This window comes from Lissotriton helveticus, chromosome 2_1 (assembly GCF_964261635.1).
Source record: "Lissotriton helveticus chromosome 2_1, aLisHel1.1, whole genome shotgun sequence".
In the NCBI taxonomy this organism is placed as follows: Eukaryota; Metazoa; Chordata; class Amphibia; order Caudata; family Salamandridae; genus Lissotriton; species Lissotriton helveticus.
In genome coordinates this window covers 244679869-244703807 of record NC_136059.1, presented here as the reverse complement: position 1 = coordinate 244703807, position 23939 = coordinate 244679869, and positions in this window count along the sequence as shown.

Below are 23939 nucleotides of genomic sequence, written 5' to 3'. Positions count from 1 at the left end.
GTTTCTTGTGACAATTTGTATTGAGGCGTTCTTGTAAACTCAACATTTGGTTTTACCAATATTTTTACCGGCTCTACCCCCTTAATCAATCCTATTTCCTCTCCTGTGAAATCCCATACTTCCGACGCCACTGCATCTCGTAGATCTTGGGGAAGATCTTCTATTGTCAGAGTAGGATATAGTTCTACACAGGATTTTGAATTTGCCACCTTAAAAGTAGCATCCTCGTCGGTAGTCTGTACCTCCACTCCTTGCGGGGTGCAGTATATGGTGCAGTTCAATTTGCACAACAAATCCCTTCCTAACAGACATACCGGACTCGAGTCACAAACCACAAACTGATGTTCGTTCATATGGTTTCCTATCTTCACAGACACTGGTTCTGTCAAAGGACTGGTCATTCTTTTATTTGCGACTCCTACCACCTGAATTGTTTCCCCTGACATTGGCAAGTCCGGAACCACCGCTGATCTCAGAGTCGAACGAGTAGCCCCAGTATCCACTAAGAACGTAGTGGGACACCCTGCCACTTCTGCCTCAACAAATGGCCCTCTCTGATCCACTTCTAGGACTGCCCCGAGGGTACAGTCCTCTTCACTGCTCACCCGTTGTCCTGTCAATGGATCAATGTAATAACACTTTTCTTCCTCGATAAACAGAGGCATTTGTTTAAAGACCTTTCCCCCAGCTGCTATCTTCGGTGGCTGTGGGAATTGGGCCCGTGGAGCCGACGTCCCCCCTTTGGCCACCTTACTACTTGGGACTGTCACCTTTTGCACTGGGACTTCTTGGACCTGCTCTTCTACTTCTAGCTCTCCATTTTCAGGGTTAAAGGGACACTCGCGTCGCCAATGCCCCACCTGGTGACACTGATGGCACTTTGTCGTTTTCTTTAAAGTGGCAAAGTCTATCCTAGGTCTCTGCCCTTCCTCATTGTCCTTATTCTGACCGTTTGGCTTTCGTCCCATCCCCTGTTTCTGCTGGCCACCCTTCCCAGCGGACTGCATTTGCACCACCATCAATTTCTCCTTTAGATTCTTGGCTTTAGAATCTATCTCGTCACTGCAGTACCTCGCATAACGTAAAATCTCATCTAGTGGTTTGTTCTGCCAACAGATTAAATGTTGCTGTATCATCAAACAAATATCAGGTCTCAACCCCAAGACAAACTTTGACACAAACTGTCCTATATCTTTGGGATCCATTACATCAAGTCCACTGTATTGCTTGAATGTTTTCAGCAACCTCTCATAAAACTCATGCACGGTCTCCTTCGGTTCTTGCCTTGTTCGATCTATCTTTACCCAATCTATATCCTGAGGTGGTACCTTATCTTTCAGCCAAGCTATTACCCTTTCATACTTTCGCATGACAATCTCAGATGGTCCATTTGTTCGAGCATCCCTCAATGGTTCAGCATTTGGCCATTCGACACTAGTCTTACAAGGGGTCCACAGATCAGATGGGACCACGATGTCAAACAACGTGTTCAAATCAATCCACAATACCTTCGAAATTTTAACAAACCTCTCTACCTGCTTATACCATTCTACTGGATTGTCCCGCAACTTCGGAAATGAGTTGGTAAATGCAGCTAAGTCTCCTCTACTCCAGGGCACATGTACATAATTTCCATTTGATATTTCTCGCAAAGGGAATGCCTCCATATGCATTACCCTTCCCTCGGGGGTCATCACATTTGCACTTCGTCTAACCGTGCCCTTCTTCGACCACCTTTCTTCCCATTTATCCAGTTCCCTCCACACTCTTATCCCTGATACCAGCTCTCTTATGTGTGTTTTTAATCCAGTAGTTCTCTTCTCATCTAAATCCTGGTCTGCGTACTGTAATCTGTGGTTACTCTGCAATGCCCTTGTCCTAGACAAATCCACGGCATATCTATCTGCCAAATCAGTCAGTTTCTCATGAAACGCTCTAGCTTTCCTAGTAATATCCTTTGCCATGAACAATAACTCATCCTGTTCATACAATTCTATCCTTTCCAAAGGCAATGTTCCATCTATTATCTCATCAACATCTGATTTTAAACTGGTAACATCAAGCCTTTTTGCCTTAATTTCAGCTTTCAAGACACTCAATTTAGCTCCTCCATCCGCATCTCTCCCATCCCAGCTCCGAGATCTACGTTTAGGTATTGGTGAGTTATAGGGAGTCCTCCCCTGTTCCCATCTCTCTAAGTCCCATGCCTTTCCATCTTCTCGGGGTGGGTGGTGAAACACTCCTTCACGCCTTATAGCCCCTCTCTCCCCATCCTGGCTGGTTTCACGGGATGCAGGGTAAGATGTTCCATTACTCCCTCTTTCCTCCCTACTTCCCTGTGATTCCTGATTATTCGAGGCGTGGCGGGACCTATCGCTGTTCTCCTTTCTCCAATGTTGAACGTCTTCCCCGAGTGTATGATGAAGGCACCTAAACCTATTCTGAAAAGCCCGTACCGCCTCATCTCCTCCTTTCCCCCAGAGACGGGACATTTCCTCACATTCTACTATCCTAGTATTTTGTTCCGGCTGTTCTCCCTGATTTGTAGGACATGCATCCCCTCTATTCTCTTGACTTTGGCCTTCCCGTCCCTGACTGCTTTCGCTGGCCCCACAATGAGATACAGTCCCGTTACCCCTGCTTTCCCACTCTGGTTCCGTTCTTGTCCTGTTACTCGGAGATACTATGGACCCGTCCCATTCCCTCAAATCAGCTCTTAACTCTGAATAGGATCTTGGCCGCGGTCCCCTTAGATCCATTGGTCCTCTCGGACCTCCCTGTTCTGAATTGGGACCGACAGTTGTGTCTAATGGGGTATTCCATGTTACCGATCCTGGCAATTGCTTCCATGCATTTGTCACATTATTCCTCCTTTCCATCTCAATCCTTTCTCTATCCAATTGCCTTTGTTGTTCCCCTCTATCTCTCTCAGGGTTATAGATCGAAACTATGGGTCCTATGGTAACAGGCACTTGAAGAGCGTCTGGTAATCCCACAGACTCAGCCCTTTCGGTGGTTGGCGTTTTCTGCACTACAAACCTTCCCACTACACTCTGTACAGTGTTGTTTGGAGGTGTTTCTCCGCCTTTGATAGGTGTCCATTCCGATATAGGGAGTGGTGTATATCCCTCTATGTCATTCCCATCTTCCCTTGCGAGCCCTCTATCTTCTATCAACCCCACTCTCGGAGGTGGTCTATCCATTAACAATCTGTTTATCAGATTGTCCTCCGACTCGCTTTCCTCGTCTTCTTCCATGAGGTTTCCTCCTCCTCCTGCCACCTCCCTCATCGGATACATTTTTTCCACCTCAATAGCCTGTACCCTCCAACGCTTTTCCTCCTCATCCCATTTGGAATCTCGCACTGCCCTTACCGATCGCGTCAGCCTTTGTTGACGCCTGTTCAAATTTCGGTCGTGTGCAGCCTTAATCCATGCATTAAGAGCCTCAAACTGTGTTGGTCTGGGCGAGGGTTTCAATGAGGACATGGTTGCTTTTAGCCGATGTAACACCTCTAACTTAAACGTCCCGTACCTCGGGAACTGCATTTCCTCATTCCCTTCCGTAAGCTTATTCCAAGCCCCAATCCATAATATCGTATGCAGCCCCACATTCGTTGCCATATAATGAGCTGGCGTACCCTCTGGCGGAGCCTCTTCCCCATAATAATGTTCACTTCGTTTACGTTTAAAAATCCCTTTCAAACACTTAAAACACTTCATGATTTCTCATTTCTCTGCGTTTGTTTACTTCCTGATGACACTCCACCAATCTCAGCGCCGTTCTCACTAACTGGCCTATCCGTACGCGACTTTCCTCCGACGTCACTCTAGCCGCCCAACCAGAGCGCGGCTCTAGCTAACGTCACACCAACCGCTCAATCACAGCGCGACTCTAGCCGACGTCACCCGTCCCCCTTCTCAGCAGTTCCCCTCCTTTCTCAGCTCGTCTCCTCGGTCATGCACGCGTCCCATTCATACTCTGAAAAATGATTACTTCCGTCCAAGCGATCACCTTTCTTGACTGTACGCCCACAGTCTTTCTGTAGTTGTCACCTTAACTTGGCGAAATGTCTTTCCGTTTACTTCCAGACAATCGCCTTCTCCGATAGGTTACTCACACACAGTAACTTTCGACCAGCGTCCGTTACTCATACACTCACTCTTACACTCCCCCTATCTTGGATCCACGGCGGTCAATGGTACCTCGTGACCTCCGTACTATGGTCGACAACTACCCTGGATGTTCGATACACCCAAAACCACTTAAGCTCTGGCCTGAACTTAAGATTTCACCAGTTCACCCGTTTACCAGGTTACCAGCTTACCAGGTTGCGCGCGCTCACAACCTTCTCTCATTCACACTACAGGCATTCAACTCCGCAAGACATTACAATACAAATACAACACAAAACACCGCAATCTGTTCACGCATGACCCTTTTTATACTCACTCTCCGATACTGCTGCTTTTCTCGCACCGTCTGCACCTTTCGGCACACGATTCTTCCGCTGCTCGTCTCTCGACGTCTCGGGCCTTGGGGCAAACTAACCTCTCTAGATTACCTTCCTCAAGAAGATAACCATCCTCACTCTGCTACCAACTGCTAACGCGGGATTACTGGTTACTAGTTACCTTACCAAATCCCAAACTATGTCGACTGAATCGTTGGTACCTGTCGTTGAGTAAAAGGTAATCTTACAATAAATCAATCAATTTAAGAACTTACACCACTCTAAATGACCACTGACCAAATTTTAAGTTTCAAAGATTTAATATAAAGTCAAAGATAACTGAAGATACAAACTCCTCAAAATGAGATTAAGAAGATAAATCGGTATCACTATGAACATGAACTTTTTGAATAGTCTGAGTCTGAAAAACAGAATAATAAGTACAAGCTCAAAAACCATAAGGGTTGCAAAAATGGATACAAGTTGCAACCTCAAAGTCATTACAGAAAAGAAAATTAAGGTTAGTCTGTCCCTACACTATCCTAAGTGACATCCCTACTTAGCAAGATCTTTACCCCTCTAGGTGTCAGCCGTGGTGACTTCCTAAGAAGATCACGCACTTCTCTTTGTCTCTTCTCTGATAATGGGTCTCTCCTGATCAGCCTATCTGCCTACCCATCCGCTTCCTTAGGCTCCCAAAATCATCTGCTCTGCTCTCCTCCCGGGTCACTATCCCTAATACCAAATCACATTTCCAACAGAAACGCCCCTTGGGACGCCCCTCACGTGGTATCTCTGTGCGCGGCAAACTCCATGATGGTACTCTTGAAGACCCTCGTTAAAGTTGACCTTGGTTCCCAGGCTTCTTCTTCCAATGCGCCGATACCCCCTAAATTCCTGGAAACTCCTACAGGCCTGCGCAAGGCGCCACTGAACAAAGTCCCTTTCATTCGAGCTGATTAGGACCCTCGCACCTGCATGCAGCTCGTCCTGCAGTGGGCCTCAAATTCCAGACTCCACCATATCTTAAGTCGTAAAACACTCTCAAAGCTCTGTGCTGGACACCTCACGACCTCTTCTCTAACGAGCACATGGCAATTTAAACGACATGACATTATCTGCTCTGGCCTACTTGATTTACATGCAGCAGGTCCCTGCACTCTTAAAACGTTAACTTGATTTAAACAGCAAACATTCTTAACTAGCATACGTTTCTAAAATAACACATCTATAAAGCATATACTTTTAACCCTAAGTTCAATAGTACATTTAGAAGAACCATGTCAACCTTATCTCACATTATTTTAGCAGCACGTTCAGGTTTGCTGTGAATTGCCCTAAGGCCTACACATTATACTGGATTTCGAAGTTACATTTAATTCGGACATGATTCTTTTAACATGAGAACATGAGGTTTTCACATATATTCACACATTTCTACATTAATCTCACACTGTTCTAATTATAGTTACTCTACTTAACATTCTATACATTTCGCTACTGAATATAAAACACTCTGTATATCTTCACTCCTAGATATAAAACACTCGTGTGCAAAACATGTTTAAACTAACTACGTGCTTGTAAATATGGCGTACTTATACATTTTTTTCCAAACTTGTGCTCTCTCAGCACTTCCCCCTAACACTGTGTGTTGCGACCCCCTCACTGAGGGACCGTATGGGGAAAATGCATACAGCACTTCCGTTGTCTTAGAAGGAAGAGCACACATCGCACGCTATTCAACACCTGATCCAGTGCTTACCATGCACTAGTTCTGTCAGGGGAATGAAGTGCCCAACACGCGCTGGGGGAAAACCAAGGAGCGAGTCATCAGCAATGTCTTCACCGATTTCAGTGCTCATCATGCGCTGCTGGGAAAGGTTCAGGTGGCCGGATTTAGCGTCCCACTGCCAGTTCTGGACTGCCCATTCCAGACCCCACGAGAGCAGGGAGGTGGCAGCCACCAGTCCCTGGAGAACACTGGGGCACACAGCTGGCCGTAGGCCAGCACAAGGATCCTAGTAGCAAGGTGGCAGTCCTCTCCACCTAGCAGGCAGAATGTTAGCACTTTAAAGCAAGTAAGTCCAGTGGCGGTTCCTACTGGCAGTGTGTTGATGTAGAGTCTGCAGCGGCTGGTTACAAGTCCCATGCACTGTCTACCATCATGGGGGCAGAGCCCCTGTACCTACACTCAAAATGTCTTTGATCTAGGGGGCACTTCGAAGGAAACCTTGGAAGTGGAAAACACTCCCTTTCAAGCCCATCCCTGGCACCAAACATCAGTAGATGGTAAATGAGCCCTATGTGTGAGGGCAGGACACAGCCTATACAAATGTATGTGCGCCCGCCTCCCTCTCTCCCAGCCCAGGCAGAGCATCAATATGCATACGCATGCAGATGTGACCCTTCCTCTGTGATGGCTGTCTGGAAAGTATGCACAAGGTGTAGCTGTCACCCAGGCCTAGACATGGCTTTAAGTCAGTCTCCAAAGCACGAAGAATCATGAGCACAGAGAAATGCCCATTTTCTAAATGTGAGTCTCCTATTGGAGAGTGATTCAGGTCAGGACTGTAGAGGCCGGAATAAAAATAAAATATCAACGGCAGTAGGCCTCCCAGACAATGGATTTGAGTTTTGTTTGCGAATAAGAATCTACATAAGTCTTACTATTCGGGTTCAAGGGATGAACTTTTTTCCTTGTGTTAGTTTTTCAATAAGGTATGATGCCCTTACTCGTTTTTCAAACTAACTATTTCAATAAACACTCTAGTGCCAGGGGTTTGCTTAATTTGATCTTTATCTTTTCGATTTTATATACACATTTTCACATATACATGAGGTATCTACATACTGCAACGTGACAATACAAAATAATTTGTGTGTAACAACATTTAGGACAATGTGTGGCACTGTAACTTACACATATGATACCTTTACATAGGGTGACATATAGTTTTACAATACATATATACAACATATATTTACAAGTTCTTTGCACCTCAGGACTTATGAATCCTAAGTATGGCCAGGCTTCTATTGATGTGGCTTGTGTCCTTCTACTATTAGTTGTGGGGACCTAATTCCCTTAGGTCCTCTCTATTTTGTTTACATATTGTTATGTTATGTTATGTTATGTTATACCTTCTTGTATAGCGCTCGACTCACCATGAGGCATCTCGGCGCTTACTCAGAACGTACTCCGGAGGGGAAAGAAACCAGAGAGGTAGGAGCCACTAATACAGAAAGGCCTTTAAATGTTTTCTAAAGATTTGATAGGAAGGAATTACACGTAAGGAGATAGGAAGGCTATTCCAATACTTGGGAGCCAAATAAGAAAAAGCCCTGCCCCCTGACCTGTGGAGTCTGATTCGAGGGACCTGTAGTAGCCGCTGCGAGCTAGATCGCAGATAGCGGTTCGGGATATGTTTTACCAGCTTGTTCTGCAGGTAGACAAGGCCCTGACCCTGGAGGGCATTGAAGGTCAAGTAGCAAACCTTGAAAATAGATCTCTGCCTTATGGGCAGCCAGTGCAGTTTTTTCAGCAGAGGCAGCGAGGGGGATCTCGCCGGCATGTTCAATACCAGCCATGCCGCCGTATTCTGGATCACCTGCAATTTTTTCAGGGAAGTTGCTCAAACTTCTGCCAAAAGGGCATTGCCGTATTCTAAACGGCTAATGACCATTGCTTGGGTCAGGGTTCTTCGGTGCTCCAGTGGGATAAAAGGAAAAATCTTCCTCAAGAGTCTTAGCCTATAGTAACAGGACCCAGAAATGGTCGCTACGTGATCCTGCATGGAAAGAGAGTGGTTAATCTTGATACCCAAGTTGCTCACACACTCCTTAGGTGTGGGGGGGCACCTAGTTGTATAGGCCACCACTCCTTGGACCAGACTGCCGCGGCCTTCCCCAGCAGCATGACTTATGTCTTCACAGGGTTCAACTGGAGAAAGTTATTGGTCATCCAGTTAGAGATTTCCCAAATACCCTTGGAAAAACAGAGTCTATCCGCCTCCTGAATTGGGCCGATGTTGAACAGCAGCTCGGTGTCATCGACGTACGAAATAGTTTCAAAACCCAGGGCTTCCACAACCTTAGCCAGAGGTGCCATATAGATGTTAAAAAGGGTAGGGCTAAGGCAGGAGCCCTGGGGAACGCCCTTGTCCAATGGAGTTTTCTCTGCCTGATAGGGGCCCATGATGACCGTTTGGGATCTATCCATTAAGAAGTTCTGAAGCCACCTGAGGGCCGAACCCTGAATCCCAATAGCTCTTAACCTCTCCGCCAGCCTGGCATATTGACACTATTGTATGGCCCTTGGGAGGCCAGAGCTTTTATTGTTAAGCTGGTTACGTGTCCTATGTTACCTTTTTTCTTGTAGTGCCTCCTGTGCACTGATATTAGCTCCAAATTTGATGCCTATCTTCTCCTTTCCATTACGTGCGTCGGAAGCAGCACAAACGGAATGGAAAGGAGAAGATAGGCGTCAAGTCCGGACAAACAAAGGATCAATTCCAAGTCACAGAAGCCGCATGAAAAGGCGCACAGCCTACTGCACCTGCCATGGAAGACAGCCTTCTATACAAAGAAAAGAACACACCTTAATGATCCTAACCCTACATAAGTAGGAATACGTGTCCCACAAGAACGTTTGCCCTGAAGAAGACCTTCCACACTACTACAACCCAGGTCCACCCCATAAGGTCAAAACATGTCGGCGTATCCTACCCAGAGGCCAAGAGCTAGCACGTACATCTAATATCAGTGCACAGAAGGCACTACAAGGAAAGCGTAACATAGGACGCTTAACCAGCTTAACAACTAAAGCTCTGATCTCCCAAGGGCCATAGAATAGTGTCAATATGTGAACAAAAGAGAGAGAGGACCCAAGTGAATCAGGTCCCCACAACAAACAGTGGAAGGACACAAGTCACATCAATAGAAGCCTGGACATACTTAGGATTTATCCTCAAAAGTCCTGAGGTGCAAAGAATTTGTAAATACATGTTGTATATATGTTTTGTAGAACTATATGTCACCCTGTGTAAAGACATCATATGTGTAAGTTACAGTGCCACACATTTTCCTAAATGCTGTTACACACAAATTATTTTGTATTTTCACAGTGCAGGATGTAAATACCACATGTATATGTGAAAATGTGTATATAAAATCAAAAAGATAAAAATCAAATTAGGCAAACCCCCCGCAGAGAGTGTTTATTGAAATAGTTGGTTTGAAAAATGAGTATGGGGCATCATACCTTATTAAAAAAACTAACACAAGGAAAAAAGTTCATCACTTGAACCCGAATAGGAAGGCTTATGTGGGTTCTTATTCGCAAACACAACTCAAATACATGTTCTGGGAGGCATACTGCTGTTGACACTTTCGAAAAGTGGTACTTCTAAAATAGTAATGCAAATTCCAAATACACCAGTTAGCAGGATTTATCACTACCATTCTAAACATGGCAACTCTACTTTCAGATCCGGAATTACCATTTAAACATACATAAGGGTATTCCCAATGCTAGCCTATGAGAGGAGTAGGCCTCACAGTAGTGAGAAACAAAATAGGCTGTTTGTCACTACCAGGAAATGCTACACAATATAGGCACATGTACTACCTTTAACTTACAGAGTACCTTGCCCACATGGCTACCTAGGGCCTACCTTACGGGTGACCTATATGAAGTAAAAGGGGAGTTTAAGGCTTGGCAGTAGTTTTAATTGCCACGTTAAAGAGGCAATAAACTGTGCAGGAATGCCCTGCTGTGGCAGGACTGAGAGACACGTTTGAAAGGCTACTTCTGTGGGTGGCGCAAGCAGCGTTGCAGGCCTACTAGTTGCATTTAATTTACAGACCCTGGTTAAATGATAAACCACCTTGCAAGGGACTTGTATGTACATCAAATAATCCAAACAGGTGTAAACCAATCCTACCATGGCTAAGAGGAGAGAGCAGATGCATTTTAGCACTGATTAGCAGTGGTAAAGTGCCCAGAGTCCTAAGGCCAACAAAAAGTAGGTCAGAAAAATAGGAGGAATAAGGCAAAAAGTCTGTGGATATCCCTGTAAAAAGGGCCAGGCCCAACAAGCGTTAAAGAGAGTTTTGCCAATTCTATTGATGACTCACGCAATAGAGTACTCCCAATTAGTGTCATACTACATCCCAGAGAGATACATTGCAAAAAAAACCCAGCTGTGATCAGATGGATTCTTAATTCCAGTCCCAACTGTATACATAAACACACTGTGTCCTGATAGGCTGAGTAGAGTGGTGTGCTTGTAAATTTATTTTGACTTTACATTTTTTTATCCACCTGTAAAATATTTTTTTCAGAGAAGTCCCTTTTCCTACAGCCCTGAAAATGTGTCTCGGCAGAGGGTATCCCAAACACAATTTGGACATTTCAGCAAGTTTAGGCCTTAGTTACTAGTTTTTGCACAGTACAGACGTAACCCTCAATAGTGAAACCGGATCCCTTCATATTTGCAGAAAACAAGTGTAAGTGATTGGTAAGGTTTCTATAAACCATATGTAGTTTATTGTGCGTGCTGGATGAGACACAGACATATGCTAGGGGTACTTTAGGGCAGTCTTGAGCAGTAAAGGGGGAAGCTGTGTATATCCATTTTGACGAAGATCTGTTATTTTGGAACATTACCAAAAATGGCACACTAAATGGTGAACTTTTCTTAAATTTGGGGATGGTGAATAGAGACCATTCCTCTTAAATCAGAGCTTCCGCCAGATAAAGTCAGTTTGGTTGCCAGGTGGTTTGGAGTGTCTGCATGTGTGAATGCCTGTCTTACAGGTGTCTTGTGTCTCAGTCAGTTTGGTTGCCAGGTGGTTTGGAGTGTCTGCATGTGTGAATGCCTGTCTTATAGGTGTCTTGTGTCTCAGTCAGTTTAGTTGCCAGGTGGTTTGGAGTGTCTGCATGTGTGAATGCCTGTCTTATAGGTGTCTTGTGTCTCAGTCAGTTTGGTTGCCAGGTGGTTTAGAATGTCTGCATGTGTGAATGCCTGTCTTATAGGTGTCTTGTGTCTCAGTCAGTTTGGTTGCCAGGTGGTTTGGAGTGTCTGCATGTGTGAATGCCTGTCTTATAGGTGTCTTGTGTCTCAGTCAGTTTGGTTGCCAGGTGGTTTGGAGTGTCTGCATGTGTGAATGCCTGTCTTATAGGTGTCTTGTGTCTCAGTCAGTTTGGTTGCCAGGTGGTTTGGAGTGTCTGCATGTGTGAATGCCTGTCTTATAGGTGGCTTGTGTTTCAGTCAGTTTGGTTGCCAGGTGGTTTGGAGTGTCTGCATGTGTGAATGCCTGTCTTACAGGTGTCTTGTGTCTCAGTCAGTTTGGTTGCCAGGTGGTTTGGAGTGTCTGCATGTGTGAATGCCTGTCTTATAGGTGTCTTGTGTCTCAGTCAGTTTGGTTGCCAGGTGGTTTGGAGTGTCTGCATGTGTGAATGCCTGTCTTATAGGTGGCTTGTGTTTCAGTCAGTTTGGTTGCCAGGTGGTTTGGAGTGTCTGCATGTGTGAATGCCTGTCTTACAGGTGTCTTGTGTCTCAGTCAGTTTGGTTGCCAGGTGGTTTGGAGTGGCTGCATGTGTGAATGCCTGTCTTGCAGGTGTCTTGTGTCTCAGTCAGTTTGGTTGTCAGGTGGTTTGGAGTGTCTGCATGTGTGAATGCCTGTCTTACAGGTGTCTTGTGTCTCAGTCAGTTTAGTTGCCAGGTGGTTTGGAGTGTCTGCATGTGTGAATGCCTGTCTTATAGGTGTCTTGTGTCTCAGTCAGTTTGGTTGCCAGGTGGTTTGGAGTGTCTGCATGTGTGAATGCCTGTCTTATAGGTGTCTTGTGTCTCAGTCAGTTTAGTTGCCAGGTGGTTTGGAGTGTCTGCATGTGTGAATGCCTGTCTTATAGGTGGCTTGTGTTTCAGTCAGTTTGGTTGCCAGGTGGTTTCGAGTGTCTGCATGTGTGAATGCCTGTCTTATAGGTGTCTTGTGTCTCAGTCAGTTTGGTTGCCAGGTGGTTTGGAGTGTCTGCATGTGTGAATGCCTGTCTTATAGGTGTCTTGTGTCTCAGTCAGTTTGGTTGCCAGGTGGTTTGGAGTGTCTGCATGTGTGAATGCCTGTCTTACAGGTGTCTTGTGTCTCAGTCAGTTTGGTTGCCAGGTGGTTTGGAGTGTCTGCATGTGTGAATGCCTGTCTTACAGGTGTCTTGTGTCTCTTGAGGCAGCAAGGATTTATAGCTGTCGAATGTCCTTGTTCTGGGTCTAGTCCAGCAGAGAAGTGGAGAAGGAGTAGAGGAGGGCTTCTATTGGTTCAAGCAGCATCTTGGGGGATAAAGACTGCGGTATTCGAGTCTTGATATGGCCGTGACGTCACACATCACATCAATTCCCTGTGCGATTGCTCTCGTTTCTTCTGTCCTTAGTATTTTAACCTGCACCATCTCTATGAGAATAAAGATTGACGGTATTCTCCTCATTGGGCAATTGTTGAAGACAGTTGATGTTGTCTGTCATGGAGGATGAGGAGTTACTTGTATTTTTCTGAATGGAAGTTATTTCTACGCATGTTCTTTGCTCTCTTTTCATTGATACATTTTCAGACCCTCCTCGCAGCAAGCTGTGCACCCTGCAGTGTGCAGGTATTTGAATGTTGTTTTGGGGTTGGAGCAGTTGGAGTTCCCCTGCTATTTATAGCAAGGAAATTCCGTTCCTTTTAGTTGAAGGTTGGACGATGTAATGTGTCATCTTTAATGTAATGCACAATGAATGAGTCATTATATTTGCGCGTAACTCCCTAAAGAACTGGGATGAGTGGCATAGCTAAGCAGTGCAGAGATGTCATTAAAATACGTTTAAAATGCTCTCATAGAGAGATGGAGGTGGTCCACCACAATATTATTAGTACCTTAGGGGGTGGGAACATGACCCAAGCCCCCTCTTCCTCTGGTTTTCCATCGCATTCTTGCCCTGGCTTACTAGCTACAACACGTGGAGTACTTTTACTTTTCAATATTCTTTTATTGTTTGTAAGAAAATTAATAACATGTGATTATTAAAATAATGCAATTAAATATTTGGGCGTGCTGCAAAAAACACACACAACATTGTAGTCCCATGTTTTTCTTGAATTTCACTTCACAACCCTCAGTGCCCCCTACCTGTACTCATAAATTGCACGTTTAAGGAAAGAAAACAAGAAAAGAATATGGATGCCGTACAAAAAAAGTGGTTGCCTGGCGCAGTGAATGAGGTGCAAAACTTATATAAAACTGCCCAATACAAGCAAAAAAATATGAGGAGAAAAAATGACGTGCAGTTTCGACGCACAACCGAAGACATTAACCACAAAAAAGTATCACTATACGATTTAGAGAATATCCAACCAAGGTTTATTAATTGCATCTGGAAGAGAAAAGACTGATATTTTGAATGATCTTTTAATCACTCTAGAAATGAAAGGCATTAGAACAACCTGTGAACATCCAGAAAATGTCAACTTTGTGAAGTTAACTATCCTCAGGTTGTCCTGCCCCATTGCTAGGAACAACACATTTTTTTCCCACTCCTGAGCCCCAGCTTCTGCCTCCAGGAAGTCTACAATGCTGGCAGAATATCTGAAATCATAACTGGACTTTGGGACTTAATCCTGATTTTTTGAATGGTGATTTGTGAATTGAGACCCTAGCTTGAACTTTTTTACAGGCATAAATGTGATTTCAATGATGGTCTTCGAAAGACATTACTTGGAGCGAAGGATTACTAGCATCAGTGAGAAAAAAAACCTATTAAACTGAAACTAAGCAACAATATCTAAAATATGTGGATTAGTAATCAAGATCTCTGTCGGGATGACAGAAACAACAATATTAGGATAACGTTTGGATTTTTAGGTATCCCTCAAATGCGTGACATGCACCATAAGTTAAATAGGTTCTTCTTAGGACAGTGGTGGAATGTATTCTAATTTATTGAAGAGTTGCATACTGTGTAGGAAGGTTCCAATAGGTATAGAGGGCACCGAGAGGCATAGGAGTGCTTTACATATCAGCAGCCACAGTGGCACAATGGTCGTATAAGCACAAGAGTTACAAGGTGGAGTGAACAGGGGCAGATGGAGACGATTGGGGGGAGGGAAAGGAGGGAACATGGAAGGGTAAGCAAGAGATGCCCGTACATCAAACTGGGCCCCACAATAGAGGGGAAAAGAAGGGAACAGAGGAACAGGGAAGGGAGGGAGAGGAGGGATCAGATGGGATTAGGATGGAGCCGAAGAGGGTAATTAGACAGAAAGGGCTGTAGTTGTGTGGAGAAGAAAGGGGAGACCAAATGTACACAAGCAAACAAATAATCTCTTTTAAACACAAGGAAACTATAGACATGCGGTAACTCAATACAAAAATGATTAAAGACACAGATTCCTCTTACAACGTATGTGATTTAGATTCTAGAGGGAAATGAATACCCATGCTTACATTTGTTTCTATGTTTATTCAATGCCAATAAAAACTTTTGTCACCCAGTAGAATAAATTATGTGGAATATCCGCGCTATTAAACTTGTTATCATAGAATTATTTTACTAAAGTGCGAAAGTCAGCAATGATATCAGCACGTTACACTCTACTTTGGTAAAATCACTGTTTACTTTGCCACAGATTCCATGTTGGCATTTTAGAGGTGTGAGGGGAGGGGATAGGGAGGTGGGGGGAGGCATCATCTCTCCCTCGAGGCTCTGCCTCCAGTGAGTCATTGCCACGCGACACACGATATGTAGCACATTATTGTTAGCATAACTGCACATATGCTATATATAGGTGCAATACTGGAACAAAGGTAGGCGATAAGGCTGGTAGCTGGTTGAAGTCAGTAAGATAAAGGAAACTGAGAGGTGAACAGTGAGAGGAGGGAATGCGAAAACCAAAGTCTATGTAAAACCAAGGTCTGTGTAAAACCAAGGTCTGTGTAATCTGATTCCACGCTTCAGAACCCTGGAAAGGAAGGTGAACCACCCGCACCGATCAGTGTCAGTGTCAGACTCTTAACACAGTAATTGAACAAGAAATGTTTCTTTGTTAACGAAACATCCTTGAACTTACTCCTTATATTTTGGTAGGAGACCAATAGTTGAGAGTGGATCAATAATAAAATATATATTTAGAAACAGTTGAGTGACAGAATGATGTGAAATTAGATTAGGAAATAAGTAAAAGAATGTAACAATGTTTTCAGGTCAGTCCCTGAAATAGGAGGGTTGGTGAGACAGGTACTGGGTTCACTGAAGAGGGTTTCACACATAGTACTGGAGATCGCTGTCTTGGAGAAGGGTGTAAAGGACTTGGGATAGCACAGAGAGCGCTCTCACTGCTGGAGTTAACACTGCCCTCTGGTGGTAAGTGCTGAATTCTGCCTCAGTTGTGCACAGCACACCTTACGAATATTGTCGTCTTGTTGCTTTTGTGTTCACGAGGAGCATTTCCCACCACAGGATGCAGCGTTTTCCAGAGCGGGTGGGGCATGTTGGATGCTAGGGTTATGCTGTACCATCAGTAGTGGGGGGGTGGCGGGGGGGAGGGCTGAATGGTGAAGTGGGCATCGTCATTACCATAAACCATGCCCTACTAGAGGTGGCATGTTGTGCAAGAGGAGAAGTTTGGTATTATAGCTATGGCATGGTGAGTTGACCTGTTGACTGCTTTCAGAGTGTTTGTTTTGACTGACTGGCTAGCTGGTGTGGGGGCCTGCTTCCCAGCTCTGCCAGGTGTGCCCCCATCTGTGCTGACTTCACCTTTCCCTGCTTCTTGGCTACTAACTCCCTCATTGGCCACCTCGTGCAGCTCATCGTGACCATCCCCCCTCTACTGTACTGACCGGGAGCACCGGGGTCTACCTTTTGGGGTGGTCAGATGGCTGAGGGGGGGCAGGTCCCCCTTGGTGGGACTGGAGGGGCTGGATTGGGTCTGCAGGACTATTCCACGTTAGTGTTTCCTGATGCAGACCTCATGTACCTGAACTAAACTTTTCGGCAAATTTGGGACATCCTGATGTGACAATGGTAGATGTGCACAATGATCCTGGTGGCGAGATTTATGCTTCCTCTAGGAAGTTTGGGCAAAGTCGCAGGGGCCCATCACCCGCTCCATTGCCACCTGTGACTGCATGGTGGGATCCATAACATCGTAGACTTGCAGACAGAGGAGATACGGCGCATTCCTGCCCTTTTATTTTGACGCATGGCAGCGCAGCAGGAAGGCTTGCTGTGTTGATTTGCGTAAAAATGTAGTAATTGAGTGTCCCCTTCCCTGCTGGTCCGCTCACCTCAATGAACAAAGATTACCAACTCGCCTCTGTTTGCAAAAGGCTGACTTTAAAGTAGGCCAGACCCTTGTGCTGGCCATTTACACTCCAGCTGGCCTCAAATGATAATTCTCTATAGGGAGGGCACTGTCTGCTTGGTGCCGCCAGGGCACTTTTGGAAGGACTGATGCCCGCCTGTGGCAGGGATATGGATGACGTGGCCAGCTGAAAGTCCTGTTTATACTATGTAAGTACCTCTGGCCTTCCAGCTTAACTGCTGCCTGACCTTTGCGCTCTGGGGAGCCCCGCCCTCTGACAAGACTCCGCACTCCTGTTTGTCTGCTCTGGAGCTGACAGCAATCCTACATAATTGAAGGTTAATGACTCTCAATCTGGAGGAACCGGTGACTAACTCCAAAGGAACCTTGTAAAGAATTGCAACTGCACTTCAAATGACAGACATGATGCTTGTAGTACCAAGCAGCAGAGTTCTGTACATGGCAAGTTCTACATTAGTAGTGAGAGCCAGAAGGGCGGAAAGTGACAGGCCTACGTGTGGGGGGTGGAGGGGGCGGGGGGGAGATGGGGGGGAGTGGACAAGAGGAATTTGAAAGGAAAATGCAAGGTATGGTGGGGTTGTAATGTTGATAGAGTTGTAGATGATACAAGCAATTTGGAAAATGCCGCATGCTGACAGTGGGAATCCCCTAAGATAGTGTTCTTCAAACTTATTAATATGTGTCCCTCTCCCCGATGTGAAAAATAAATCAATCCTCAGGCACCGTCCAGAATGACATTCTTGTTTTCATAATTATTCTATAAAATTGGCCGTGCTTACATTTGTCTAATATTTAAACATTGCGGTAAAGTTCAGTTAACCCTTTTAAAAATGCAATCAAATATACGATTGCAAGCATACTTTTCTGGTCAGCTTGGCCTTCCTAAGGTGTGACAGTATCCACAGTGTGATTCTTCAGCGGAAATGGAGGGGGCGGGGGTTGAGGATTATTTTGGAGTCTGTTCTCCTTACTGCCCCTCATTCAAACAAAGCACTGTTGTCAGGGTGATACTTGTCTTGGCTAATGCCTGGCGCCCCATTGGGATCAATGAAGGCCCTCCAGGGGGTATCCGGCCACCCTAGCTTGAAGACCTCTGCTCTAAAAATTGAAATGATTCTATCAAATTTGCAAATACCCATGATACGAGGGATTGCCGCACGATGATCTTAAGTGGAGTCAGGTGGGATGCTAGTCAGGACAGCATTGTCAAGATAGAGGTTGGATGAGACCAGCGCCTGTACATCTGTCCTGAAAGTCAGTTTCTGGAAGGAATGACTTCGCTTTGGCGTCAAGGTCAGCCAGTTCAGGCAAAGTTTGTTTAATGTGGAGTGTGGGATTTGAAGTTGTGGTGGAGCAAATTTGGCATTCTAAGCACTTTAAAGAATTTGTTGATTCGAGAAGTGAAAGCATCTAGATTAATATTCAAGAGCCAGTCTTGAACTCTTTATTACTTGCTCTCTTTAGGGATGAGTACTGATGGACCTGGCCCTCTCGGCATGTTCACCCCAATTTTTTTCCTGTATCCTCCACTTTTTTGTTGAATTTATTTCTGCTGGCCTTAGGACTCTGTGCACATTACACCCGCATACAAAGTTCTAAAGTGCTTTTGCTCTCTCCTTAAAACAAGGTAGAATTGGCTTAAACCCAATTGCCCTATTCAATATACTTATAAGTCCCTAGCAAAAGGGTACTACATGTACCCAGGGACTGTAAATTAAATGCTACTCAGGGCCTGCAGCATTGATTGTGCCACCCACTTAAGTAGCCCTTTAAACATGTATCAGACCTGGCAAAATAAACCTCTTGCCAGGTCAAAATCTTCTATTTTAATACATATAAATCACCCCTAGATTAGGCCCTAAACAGACCTTAAGGCAGGGCCAAATGTATCAAAAAATAGAACATGTAATTGTAAGTTTAATATGTCCTGATAAAAAAAATCAAATTTGTTCTTCGCCACTGCCAGATCCACCTCTCCCATGGTACAAGATTGGGTTTACCTTATTACATTTGATAAGCTGTAATTTTTAAATGGGGAAGGATACTAGTTCATGTTTGGTGCCTTTAAAATTGTAAGGAAAACTTCTCTTTTATGGTAAAGTCAGATTTTAAATTACAATTTTGAAAATGACACTTTGAAAAAGTTGCCATTTTCCTGCCTCAGTCATTTAGTGCCTGTAACTTGTCTCTGGGTAACATGACTGGGTGTAGCTGACAGTTGGGCTTTGTGTAATCTTCCTAGAGAGCCACACACAATAAAGAGCTTATGTGTGCTTGAACGGGCCATCGCTGGTTGGATTGGAGGGCAGAGCTGACACTTCAATAGGCAAAGTACTGCAACCACATAAAAAGGGCTGCATACCCCCTGTAGTTAGTTGGGGCCAGAACAAGGAAGGCAGGATGCTTGGGGGGCTTTAAAGGGAAACCACTAGAAGCGACTTCCCCACTTCAACGGCACAACTGGGTATAAATACTGGACCTCAAACACCAACTGTTTAGTACACTTATTAACCTGTGTGTACTCTGCCAGGAAGAAGGACTGCTGTACTGCTGAAGGACTGCCACTCTGCTGAACTGCTGCCCTACTGGACTACTGCCTTGCTGGACTGCTGTCTAGCTGTGTTTACCTGCTGTCTGATGCCCTCTTGCCCAGGTGAGAATGACTGGACCTTCATTTTTTTTAACCCAGAATCCTTGAGTGACTCCAAGGGCTAGTTGGTTGGCACCTGATCTGAAGCCTCTGGGACACAACAGGCTTCCGACCCTTTGCACCTGCACCTGGGCTCTGCTGTCTGTGAGACTATCCTACCAAGTGGGGCCACCCTAGTTCTGAACCCTTGGAAGTGGGCCTAAGTTGCTCTGCCAGCCTCTGTGAATCCAGCAGAACCCACACATGTCCTCTGCAACCCAGAGAAGAACTAACACATCACCGCTGCTTGGAACTTGGAGCTTGGTTTGGAAGCATCGCAAAGGCCCGTATCTCAACCTTTCACCACCGTCGAAACGCTGATGTGTAATGCATCTTCGGTGCAGGTCCTCGCATCACTCAATGATAATGCTGGTCTCTGCATCTCAGCCATGCAGCCCCTCAGAATGACTCATTGCCCCGACTGTGCAATGCATTCTTGATGTCTGACTTTGCATCGCAAGTACTTATCGAAGGGATCCTCGTTGACGACGCAGGACCTCACACTGTAGCCTCACCGCGTCTCAAAACTGCTGCATCGCTTTGGCTGCCCAACACATCTTCGATGCGGATCCTCGCAAAACTTCGCAAACCAGGATTTAAGGTACGCTAGCCCACTTTCCATCTCTGTCAGCCTGAACTTGTGAATTTGTCCCAGTCACACGTGACCAGATATACACAGATGTCCCTTTATGACTTTAGGCGCTATTTTCACTAAGGGCCCGATGTAGGTGGCTATTTACCGACCGGTAACGGCCAATTTCGGCCGTTACCGACCGGTAAATGAGTATTTGTGATGTAGGGGCCCTATTTTACCGAATCGGTAAAATACCGAATCGGTATTTTTACCGATTCGGTAACTTCCTGATGTAGGTGGGACTCTTCTGAGTCCCAAAGGCCTTACAGATTCGGTATTTTACCACCCAATCCAATTGGGTGGTAAAATACCGAATCCAGGTGTGCATGCACATTTGTGCATGCACACCTGGATTCGGGGCATGTCTGTCTGTCACATGGCACACATGCCTGTATTTGGGGTGCTAGAGGGTGTCAAAGTGACACCCCCTGCACCCTTGCAGGAATCGGTATTTACCGATTCGGTAATTACCGAATCGGTATTTCCCATTGATTCCTATGGGCTTCACAGCCCATAGGAATCAATAGGAAATACCGATTCGGTATTTACCGAACCGGTAAATACAGAATTTTAAAGATTCGGTATTTCTATTTTTGAAATTACCTACATCTCCTACCTTCATATTTACCGATTCATAAATACCAAATCGGTAAAATTCGGTATTTATGAATCGGTAAATACGATTTTCCTACATCTGGCCCTATATTCTTTAAAATTTAATATCTCCATTTCTACTGATCGGATTATTGTGATTTTGGTCTTCCATTGTTCATTAAAATACTCTATTTCTCTAAAACTAGTGTGGGATCCTATTGTGGTGTGTTTTCACTGTGTTACTGTTTGAAGTGTTGCTCTAATTACTTAGTGTGCATTACATGATACATTCATGCTAAAACCTTTACCCCAGGATTTAGTGTAATTCATTGGGTGGAAACTACTGGGTTGCAACTCATTTCCCAGGACTCTGTGTCTGAACTTTGAGATTCCAACTGTTACCGGGTTGGGTTACTTTCTTAGTAAAAGACACGTGCTGGAACAGAGATTTGACTTCATGACATATATAACATTTGACCTAATAATATCATCTATTACCCTTTGAAGTCGGCGATAACACCTCTTTCACCCTGTAGATGACCTTTGCCTGTCAGCTGTTACTTCAAATAACTCACAGTGCAATGACCGCAATAGGAAATGGAAAGCTCATGGAAACTGCCAATAGTATCTGTGTTTTAGTAGTATCCAGTAACATAAGGAATGAGAATCAGTGTATCTACGCGAGTAGGTGTCCTATGAAGTCTAGTAGCATGCACTCGTTTGGCCTGGGGTGGGGCTTGGAGGCGGGGAAGAGAGCCACACATTTGAGACAATAGTATACCTTTTTGGATGTTGTTCGCATTTGGCTCATGGATAATTTGTTGTCATAAGGTATTGTGGCAAGAATGGAGGTACATCACTTTGTTGCCAAACAGTGGGTGGGAAGCCTGAGAAATGGCAGTACAGTACTAGGTTAACAACTGGGTGGGGAGGCCAGGGAAAAGATTGGCTTGGTTACAACCTTACTGACAATGAATAGCAGATTTATCTTTTTAAATAACCTGCTTGACCCAACCTAAGGAGGAAAACTTGCCCAATCTAAAGTGGCAAGAAGACTTCCCAAACTTAACTGAGACAGAGTAAAATTCTGCATGCCCAGGAGACTTCTAATGAATTAGATGTAATTGCGCTGTTCTCTTTGCCCTCTGTAGAAATGTCAAACCACTGATTGTGTAGAAGGTCTTGCTGTTGCCTGTCTGGGAGAATTCCAGTGGCACAGAGAGAACTAAAATGTATTGTGACCCTGAAAGCAGAGTTGGATGGAAGATGAAGCATCAACCATTATGCATGATGCAATTTCCAAAGTATACCTTAGACATTGCATACATCTATCAAGAGGTGTAATGGGGGACTGGCTGAAAGGTACAACGTCTCTGTAGTGTTTACAATGATCAAAGACCACTCAACACTGGAGTGCTAATCCTTATTTGCTGTTTAGCACTCCAGACTTTCTCCATCTCATTCCTTCTAATCTTACACCTAAAGAAAAAGCCACATTTTCTGGCAACTTCCCGTACTCGAGTCAATATCACAGTTGACCCTTCCAGTTTCTGTATTGTAGAGGCATCAAAACCTGGCTTTACAAACCTGATCTCCACCAGACCACAAGCTTACACAATAAATCTGAATCGCTCAATTGCCTGGAGCCTCACATGATGCAAGCCTTGATGCCAAACTCACTTCAGAATATCTTACCTCAGTCAAAGGAACAAACTTGGAGGAATCACCATTCAATTGCTTGAATTAAAGTTCCAAATTGTGCCACAATTAACAACAAAACGTAATACCATCTTGAATAAATGAACATGCAAGTGTTTCACCATGAACCCTTTCTAGTCATAATTCTCAGTGATGGGGATACTCAAGCCATTGATGTCTGCCAACCACTTCCCTCATTTGTTAACCCAGTTATAAGGAAACAGGCCTTTTTCAGGTTTCCCCACACCTTTTGCTCCGATGTGGACTATTAGTTGCTGGTTTTTCGACTCTGAGAGTGCACTGAGGCCCGCTAACCAGACCCTAGTGCCAGTGTTCTGACCCATTACAAAAGTTATGTCGAATTGGATGTCCCCAATTGGCAAGTACTGACTTACTTATAGGTCCCTAGTATATGGCACCCCGGGTGCCAGGGGCATGTAAGGCAGTGTGTCCATCCAGGGCTGCAGTACTGTTTGTGCCACGCTGAGAATGACAAATGACAAAATGGCTACCAGCTTGCCACTGCTGAGAGAGAGCAGCGTGTTCACTGCTAGTTCGACTATGCCATTAAAACGAATGGGAAAGCCTCTCCATTTCTTAACAACATATGTAAGTCTCCCTTGGGGGAAGGCCTATTGTGCCCTATGGCAAGGATCTGTATATTAATAAGAAAAAACACATACGTTTATGTTTGTCTTAGCAGCAAAATCCTTATAGTTGTTTTGTTGAGGAAAGTTAGTAGACCTGTTGGCTAACACAGAGTTACCGGCTGGCATTCCAGCCTGGCTAACTTCTAAATGGGCTATCTAACTGGGTACTGTAAGGTATCAAATTACTTGTGGCATTAAATTCGACTTGATGCCCAAGTCAAGATTTATGTCACTTTTAAAGTTAAGCAACTTTTAGAAAGTTGCCACTCTGTGACCCAGCTGGTCCAGTGGTTTTGCACAAGCCCTGGCCAACAGACAGCTTACTGCCCACCTGGGGAGACATGTGAATGAATTCTGGGCTCATGAACCAAGGTAGTTGCCGCAGAGTGAGATGTAACCTCCTCTCCCAGGAAGGCTGCTCAGAGTGTTAGCCCAAAAGGCGGGCTTTAAAGGGTAAGCCGTCTTTGAAGGGTCGCCTGTGACAACACACCCGAGCAGGATGCCTTTTGTTCCTGTAGGCAAATTGGAGAGTGGGACAGAGAAGGAAAACTCATCCCCAAACCGGTTTTCCCATGGGCGTGAGGCCCTTAGGTAGCCACACATCTTGGATTGGCCAACAAGCTCCTCACAGTCGAGAAAAAGTTCAAACATCTTGAAAGTGTCAAGAATATTGCACTCTGGGATAGCTGAATGTCTGAAATTGCCGGAACTTTGTCACCAAAGAGGAGGGGAACTACTAGACCATTGATAGTGACCACATTGTCCTCTTGGGGCACTTTCCTGGGATCAAATGAGCATCTGTGGCACCCTAAACCTCAGTTCACAGTGGATTTGGAGGGAGGACTGACAGAGTAGTGTCCTGCT